This window comes from Papio anubis, chromosome 19 (genome assembly GCF_008728515.1).
Source record: "Papio anubis isolate 15944 chromosome 19, Panubis1.0, whole genome shotgun sequence".
NCBI lineage: Eukaryota > Metazoa > Chordata > Mammalia > Primates > Cercopithecidae > Papio > Papio anubis.
Window position 1 is genome coordinate 52,806,148 of NC_044994.1, and position 9,241 is coordinate 52,815,388.

The 9,241-nt window shown below is 41.2% G+C and overlaps 1 pseudogene; it reads left to right on the forward strand.

Annotated features, from left to right (window-relative positions):
• The first annotated feature begins 777 nt into the window (after window positions 1–777).
• Window positions 778–3,829, forward strand: LOC101016545 (annotated as a pseudogene).
• Window positions 3,830–9,241: the final 5,412 nt, after the last annotated feature.

The window sequence follows — 9,241 nt, forward strand, 5'->3', positions numbered from 1 at the left end:
TCAGAGATGCCCACCCTCTCTCCAGTAAAAGGACTTACAGTTTTTTAAAAAGGCTTTCCAGCTGAGTGTGGTGGCTCATGCCTGTAATCCCAGCACTTTGGGAGGCTGAGGCAGGTGGATCACTTGAGATTAGGAGTTAGAGACCAGCCTGGCCAACATGGCAAAACCCTGTCTCTACTAAAAATACAAAAATTAGCTGGGCGTGGTGGCATTCACCTATAATCCCAGCTACTTGGGAAGCTGAGGCAGGAGAATCACTTGAACCCAGGAGGTGGAGGTTGCAGTGAGCCGAGATTGTACCACTGCACTCCAGCCTGGACAGCAGAGTAAGACTGTTTCAAAAAAAAAAAAAACCTTTCCAAAGACCTAGATATATACATATATATACACACACATATACACACACATATATACATATATATTATATACATATATATATATATTTTGAGATGCAGTTTAACTCTTGTTGCCCAGGCTGGAGTGCAATGGCTGATCTCAACTCACCACAGCCTCTGCCTGCTGGGTTCAAGTGATTCTCCTGCCTCAGCCTCCCGAGTAGCTGTGATTACAGGCATGTGCCACTGCGCCCAGCTTATTTTTTGTATTTTTAGTAGAAACGGGGTTTCACTGTGTTAGCTAGGATGGTCTCGATCTCCCAACCTCAGGTGACCCACCCACCTCGGCTTCCCAAAGTGCTGGGATTACAGGTGTGAGCCACTGCCCCGGCCTAAGACCTAGATATTTAAAAAAAAAAAAAAAAAAAAATTCTGTGTTCCCAGTCACGTGCCTTCAGACTCCTCGCAGGCATTCCACGTGCCTTCAGACTCCTCAAGGCGAGACACCCCCAGTAACAGAGGCAGTGGCGACTGCTGCGTCCACTGGGTTTCAGCCTTTTCCCAGCAGCGGCTCTAAGAAGCGCAGCGGAACTCGACTGTATTCAATCAAGTTGGTGTCTTGCCTAGAATTGTAACTTCCACCTGCACCTTCTAGCCACCATACCAACCTCATCTGAAGAAGTTTTGCTGATTGTAAAGAAAGTGCGTCAAAAGAAGCAGGATGGAGCTCTATACTTCATGGCAGAAAGAATTGCTTGGGCACCTGAAGGCAAAAATAGATTTACAATCAGCCATATGTATGTGGATAATAAATGCCAGAAAATTAGTCCAGAAGGAAAAGCTAAAATTCAGCATCAGCTGGACCTGCATGCAGGGGACACAAACAACTAACTTCCATTTTTCCAATGAAAGCCCAGCAGTGAAAGAGCAAGATGCAGTGAAGGACCATCTTCAGCTGCTGCTGCCCAAATTCAAGAGGAAAGCAAAGAACTGGAAGAGAAGAACAGAATGCTGCAAGAAGATCCTGTTTTGTTTCAGCTTTATAAAGACCTTGTTGTGAGCCAAGTGATCAGTGCTGAGGAATTCTGGGCCAATTGTTTAAATGTGAATGCAACAGAAAATTCTCCACATCCAATCATAAGCAGGATGTTGGCATTGCTGCTGCATTTCTGGCTGATGTCTGGCCCCAAACGGATGGCTGTAATGCTCTGAGATATAATTTAACTTCTGATATCATTGAGGTCATATTTAGGACCTATCCAGCAGTAAAAATTAAATGTGCAGAAAATGTTCCCCACAACACGACAGAGAAGGGATTCTGGACACGTTTTTTCCAGTGCCATTATTTTCACAGGGATCAGCTGAATACTGGGTCAAAGGATCTCTTTGCAGAATATGCCAAAATAGATGAAAAACGCCTAAAAACAATGGTTTCATTAGGAGTGAAAAACCCACTACTAGATTTAACAGCTTTGGGAGATAAATCATTAGATGAGGGCTACGGCATTTCCTCTGTGCCATCTGCTTCCAATTCTAAATCCATAAAAGAATAGTAATGTTGCCATCAAGAGATTTAACCATTAAAGTGCCATGGTCCAGGCAGCTGGACTCAGGAAACAAGAAGCAGAAAATGAACCAAATAGCCCAGCAGCATGGATGGAAATTCCGGAGATGCAGACTGCTTTCAGCCAGTAGTCAAAAGGGTGAAATTACAAGAGTCCATTGAATACGAAGACTTGGGGAAAAATAATTTTGTGAAAATGAATGCACTAAACCTCAAGAAGTTAGATAGGTATTATGGTCCAACTCCAACCCAGTCACTACAGTATGCAACAAGTCAGGACATTATTCTTTTCAAAGTATTGGACAAGAAATGGAAACTTACACACCCAAGTTAACTCAGATTCTCTCGGGTAGTGCTGCCGGTAGTACCATCACAGCACTGTCACCTGGAGGGGCACTCATGCAGGGAGGATCACAGCAAACCATTAAACCAGATGGTGCCAAATGATATTCAGTCTGAATTGCAACACTTGCATGTAGCTGTTGGAGAACTTGTATGTCATTTCTGGTCCTGCTTTCCTAGAAGAAAAGGTAGTGAAAATGAAAAGTAATTTGGAACGATTCCAAGTTACGAAGCTCTGCCCATTCCAAGAAAAGATTCGGAGACAGTAATTAAGCACAAATTTGGTAAGTTACATAGAGATACTCCAGACAGCCTACAACAAGCTCCACATGTGGCAGTCATGGCGTCTGATGAAGAAAACGTGAGGTGGCCGTGATGCTCACAGCTTTTGTGAGATTGAGAGAACTGGAAACCTGGCCTGTCAGACAAGCAGATGATCTCATAGGAGTGATAAGAAACATCTGCTCCACGCTGACTCCCAGAGCTAATGCTATCGTACTTGCACATTGGGGACTGAAAGGAAAGAAGGGACTACATGCTGGGGAGGTAAATCAAGGCAAGACCAAAAAATGAGCTAAGTTGTAAATATATATATGTATACACATACATACACATATGTGCATGTGTATGTACATATATATTTTAAAAGACTGTTTACTGCAGTTAGGAACTGCTTTTGATTCACATTAAGCTGCTTTCAGAAATTAAAAAAAAACACACATTTTTAAAGGGTGCATTGATAAAATCTGAGGTTTTTCGGTTTTTCTCTGTGTAAACTTTTTTCCCCTGAGTTTGTGGCACAGGGTAGACCTTAAGTATTTCTCCTCCATCCTTCATCCTCCACCCTCTATTGGAGCCTCAAGTTTTACTGAATTCCAATTATACCTCACATTAGCAAGTTAAAAAGAATACTTTAAAGCAAAGAGAGACTGCTGTTCAACCATCGGGAAACAGTTGTCAGAAGACATCATTGGTCCCGTGTTTTGTACAGAAATAAGAAACAATAAATATTGCACTGCATGTTAGTGGTTTGGAGTCCCTGAATAATAAAGATGGAACATATTTGCAGAAAGTCGCATAGGGTTTTTTATGTAGAATTTTGTCAGAAGACAGTGGTGCTGCATGTTTTTCTTTGAGTGCAAATGTACATTGCTAATATATTTTTTTTAAGATGGCATGTGCTTTGAAGATGATACTGCATTTTTAAGAGTTTAAAAATCTTATGAGTAAGAAATAAAAAAAAATTATTTTCACCTCTTTAGAAGAAATAAAAATATTTCTCCTCTCTTCTTTTCTCTAGCATTTGACTGTTACTGTCCTTAGCAAATCAATAATCGTTGCATAGACTGAAAAGCCTACGCGCAAAGCAAAAAAAACAAAAAACCAAAAAAGAAAAAAGATATGTTCTTTTTTCTGGAATTCGTGCCATATCTTGTTCCTGATGAGATCAACTGACTGTGTAAGACTTTGGATGTCTTGTATTAAAAATTACACGAGACTGGGCACGGTGGCTCATGCCTGTAATCCCAGCACTTTGGGAGGCCAAGCCATGTGGATCACAAGGTCAGGAGATCGAGACCATCCTGGCTAACACCGTGAAACCCAGTCTCTACTAAAAATATAAAAAATTAGCCAGGTGTGGTGGCAGGCGCCTATAGTCCCAGCTACTAGGGAGGCTGAGGCAGAATGGCCTGAACCCGGGAGGCGGAGCTTGTAGTGAGCTGAGACTGCACCACTGCACTCCAGCCTGGGCTACAGAGCGAGACTCCATCTCAGAAAAAAAAAAGTATAACTTTTTATACTTACTCCTTTAACTCTTAAAAAAAAAAAAAAAAAAAAAATCTGTGTTCCAAAATCCTGGAGGCAAGAAATTAGAAACTCGTGAAACCATGACGTGAGTGTGGATGCGTGGGAAGCATAATTTATGAATACTAAATTACCATTTTAATATTAATAATTAATGTGTCAACATAGAATCCTGCTAAAAGATTTTTTTTAATCTTCGCCTTAAAAGTGCAGGGGTAATTTTGTGGCTTTTCAACACTTTTAATGGCCTTCCTTCGATTTCAGCTTTTTCTTTTCCTGAACATGGCCTGCCATAGGAATCTGAACTGATATTAAGAAAGATTATCTCTTAGTACGTTAACCAGATGCCTCTATTCCAATTAAGGACTGAAGTGGGTATTATAAATGCAAATAACTCAATACACTTGTCATATAGACACCACAAGGCTTACCTGATAAGAAGCATAAAATCCTTGAACCATAGACCCAAGAGAAGAGAGAATGTTTTGAAGGCCATAAAGCTGCATGAGAAGAGGATTGTGATGAAAAATGTGACAGCTCTGTGTAGGGGAAGCTTATGCAGAGGAGGACTGTTCCTGAATGTTTGGTCACATGACTTGGAATATTGATGCTTTTGCCTCTTACTTTGCATTCCTTATTAATTCAGAACATGTCATTGCATTCATACTCCTTACATTTATACAGACAAAAAAGAAGAAAAAACAAACCATATGTTAAAAAGTATACCTTCATATGTTTTTCAATGATGCGAAGGGAGGTAGAGAATGAACCTTCAGTGAATATTTGCTATGTACTGGGTTCTTGCAAGTAACTTGAAATAACTTATTTAATCCTCGCAATGAGGTATGTAGGAGGGATACATATTCCTACACTACAGAAATGGCAAACAAGGCTCAGGTAGGATTAGTAGGTACTCCACACTGTATTGATGTTCAAACTGTAACATTTTGACTTTGCTGTGTACTAAAGGCTTGTAGGTTTTTCAATCCTGCCCATTTATTTGTAAAGTGAAAAATTGCTAAGTTATAATGTGTTATGTCCTTAACTTAGATGTTCCATACTTAAGTTTAATTTGTTGATTTATAATCCTAGAATGAGACTGAAGTTTTCCATTTACACCTGGCTGTAAAGATCATAAATATTAGTTGTGGCATTTCCTAAAAATACAAATATTTGGGGAAGACCTACTAAATCAGACTCTCCAGGCGATTCTTACGATTGTCATCATCAGACTGGTTTGCACATGCTGTCTTGGGCGCCAGGCTGAGTGCTACCAGGCAAGGGCCATAGTTATAATCCTGACACCTAAAGCCCCCCAACCCTCACTCACCCAACTGATCCCTATGCAGCTTCAATGGGCTAGTAAAGGGCCTCATAAATGTTGTCTTAACACACTGAGTTTGCTAAATTTCAAGTAGAGTACGTGAAACCACAAACCTGGAACCTCTAATGTTTACTTATGAGAAAGAGAGCTTCTAGGTGAATCTAGTGGTTTCCTTTGGGTTTCCTTTAGTTCATTGATCTGACTCCACCTCTTCCCCGAGAGAATCACGCGCTTCTCAGCAGGTGTTCCAAGTGGGAACTCTTTTCTCACATTTCTTTTAAGATCAAGAACAACAGGGTAGGGTTTCCAAAATTGCTATTCTCATAGAAAGGAAGGAGTTAATGGCATTCACAGAGACCTGGATGAGATTGGGGACTATCATTCTAAGTGAAGTAATCAGGGATGGAAAACAAAACATCATACGTTCTCATAAGCGGGAGCTAAGCTATGAGGATGCAAAGGCATAAGAATGACTCATGGACTTTGGGGACTCGGGGAAAGCATGGAAAGGGGGTGAGGGACAGAAGACTACAAAAAGGGTGCAGTGTACACTGGGTGATGGGTGCACCAAAATCTCACAAATCACCACTAAAGAACTTAGATAATCAAAAACCCCTGCTCCCCAATAACCTATTGAAGTAAAAAAAATTAAGTGATAGTGTGCAATAAAAATGCTTTTTCATGAAACACAAAATGGCTTTTCTAAAATCTAAGGGAGAACAAAAGGCGGTGGAGGGCTTGGAACAAGAGGATGTAGGAATAAAAGTATCTGGCATATACCATTAATAATGGAGGTATATACCAAGGCATATACAGTTCTATTTCCATTAAGTCCCACTAGATCATTCCCAGGACATGCAGAATTATTCCATTCCATATGCTGCCTACAGCTTGAACTTTGAAAGGTGCTTACAACTTTTCTAGATTTCTTTCTTTTTTAGCCTACCTTCCTACACTGTTTTATGACCCTGGGTTAGGAATCTGTTCAGCACCTTTTCACTTGGTGACCAACACAAAGACAGTCCTGGGCCCCTGGCTTTCTCACATTGTGGATGACTCTGGACTGAGGCACACGTCTCATTCCCAGTTGTCTCATTCTCCAGGGGTGTGCCAGCCTTTTATGTCTAAGATCTGTACTCTTTTGCTCAGGTGTACAAAAACCTTAAAGGCACTGGAAGTAGCATAAGTATAGTGCTATTAGACCCCGGGAGAGGGGAGAAGCATTCCTCCAGGGGCGCCTTCTCCCCTTCTGTTGATTACGGTGATTTTCCTCCTGATCGTACCCTATGAAAAGACCATCTATTCACTCTTTCCTCAAGAGAAACTACCCTTGTACTGCTGAGGTTCTGGAATCTAACCTCCACATCCTCCGTGAGCTCTAAATAGTGCTACTGCCGAACTCCTCATTGAACAAAGCCATTTCTCTGCCTTCTCAAGGCTGTGGGACTAGACACAGATGGTTTTCAACTGTCTTTCACTTATGAAGTTTCCAAAAAGTTGTCTGGGATTCTCATTAACCCCAGTCTTCCCAGATCACTAGCAAAGGCCACAAAGTTGTGAGCTGTTAGCTGCTGCCCTGACCCCATGTTGCCGCACAAGAGGACCTCGCTGCCTCCTGTCCCATTCCTATTGCTTAACACCAAGGAAAGTTGACAGGTCCCAGGACCTTAGGGAACTGTGTTACCATTGTTGTTGCCTCTGCTGCAGCCCTGAGCCTTCCTATGCTGCCTGGCAGCTGTCAGCGCCATGGTCACTAAAGTCTAAGGGAATTTTATCCTTTAAGAAATGACCCCTAAGTAAACAGTCACCCAGTTGTACATCAGAGAAGTGACACAGAAGTCCTTACTTCATACAAGTTGAACCTCAAATCAGCTTTGTGCCTGCATGTTCCTTGCTACCCTCTTGTCTGTCATGGTCTCTTTCATTGCCCATTTGCTTCTACCATCTAATTTTGCACCCTGGCTGATTAGGCTTCTCTGGTTTTTTTTTTTTTTTTTTTTTTTTGAGATGGAGTCTCGCTCTGTCGCCCAGGCTGGAGTGCAGTGGCCGGATCTCAGTTCACTGCAAGCTCCGCCTCCGGGGTTTTACACCATTCTCCTGCCTTAGCCTCCCGAGTAGCTGGGACTACAGACACCTGCCACCTCGCCCGGCTAGTTTTTTGTATTTTTTAGTAGAGACAGGGTTTCACCGTGTTAGCCAGGATGGTCTCAATCTCCTGACCTCGTGATCTGCCCGTCTCGGCCTCCCAAAGTGCTGGGATTACAGGCTTGAGCCACCGCGCCCGGCCCACTTCTCTGGTTCTTAGTCCCTGCTTCCCTTCCTTGCTTCTTCCCTATTTCAATAAGCACTAAATCAATTTCTTCTATTCTTATTCTTTCAAATCTATACTCTATGGTACAATTTTTCTGAACTTCCAATTTCCAAGTCCAAGTTCCTGTTCACAATATTTACATGACTCCCTTGTGCCTGCAAGGTGAAGCTAAAGCTCTTTTATGCATTGTGCAGAGTCCTCCTGGCCTGGCCCCTCCCTAGTGCCCTGTCCTATCCCGTCCTTTCTAATGTTCAAGCCATCACTTCCTCTTGTGAGTTCTCACCACACATTATTGCCATTGCCTGTGTTCTTGTCTCTTCCTAGAATGCCCATCGGTCTCCTGTCTTCCTGGAAACACTGTTCATGATTACATCCCTGCTGAGGCATTACTTTTTACATGAAGTGCTCCCTGCCTTCCAGACTCCATTAATTGTTTTCTCCACTGTACCACTTGTGAATCTCATAGGCTTTTTGGCTTTTTTTTTTTTTTTGCATTGCACATCACAGTTTTATTTGTTTATGAATCTTTTTAAAAGTCTTTTTAAACATCTGTTTTGTGTGTACATAGGTGGACATATTTATGGGTAAATGAGATGTTTGGATATAGGCATACAATGTGTAATCACATCAGGGTAAAGGGGTATCCATCTCTTCAAGCATTATCCTTCCTTTGTGTTATAAACAATGTTTTAAACTCTATTTTTAAATTACAATAAATTATTGACTGTACTTACCCTGTTGTGCTATCAAATACTAGATCTTTTTTATTTTATCTAACTATATTTTTCTACCAATTAGCCATTCCTCCTTACCCCTCCTTCTGTCACCAACTACCCTTCCCAGTCTCCAGTAGTTATTCTACTCTCTATCTCCGTGAGTTCAACTGTTTTAATGTTTAGCTCCCACAAACAAGTGAGAACATGCAAAGTTTGTCTTCCTGTGCCTGGCTTGTTTCACTTAACATGATGACCTCCAGTTCCATCCCCATTGTTGGAAATGACAGGATCTCATTTTGTTTTATGGCGGAATAGTACTTCGTTGTTTATATTATGTTTACTACATTTTCTTTATTTATCTGTTGATGAACACTTAGGTTGCTTCTAAATCTTGGCTCTTGTGAACAGTGCTGCAATAACCTTGGAAGTGCTGATATCTCTCTCAGTATACTGATTTCCTTTTTTCTTGGTATATACCTAGCAGTGAGATTGCTGGATCATATTACCATATAATCTATTTTTAGTTTTTTGGGAAACCTCCAAACTTCTCCACAGTGATTGTACTATTAGGTTGGTACAAAAGTAATTGCAGTTTTTGCCATTAAAAGTAATGTGGCAGCCTCTGTGATGTGTTGGTGACCATTCAGAGGCATAAGGAAGAGAAGAGGAGTAAGTGTGTCATTTTCTAATAGTTCTAGTATCCAACATTTAAGGAATTCTAGGGAGAGGCTGTCCAGTCCTATCCACTGATTAGTATATATTGGCAAGAAGGAAGGAGGAGGTTTTTGCCACTAAAAGTAATGGCAAAAATTGCAATTACATTTGCATCAACCTAATAATTTA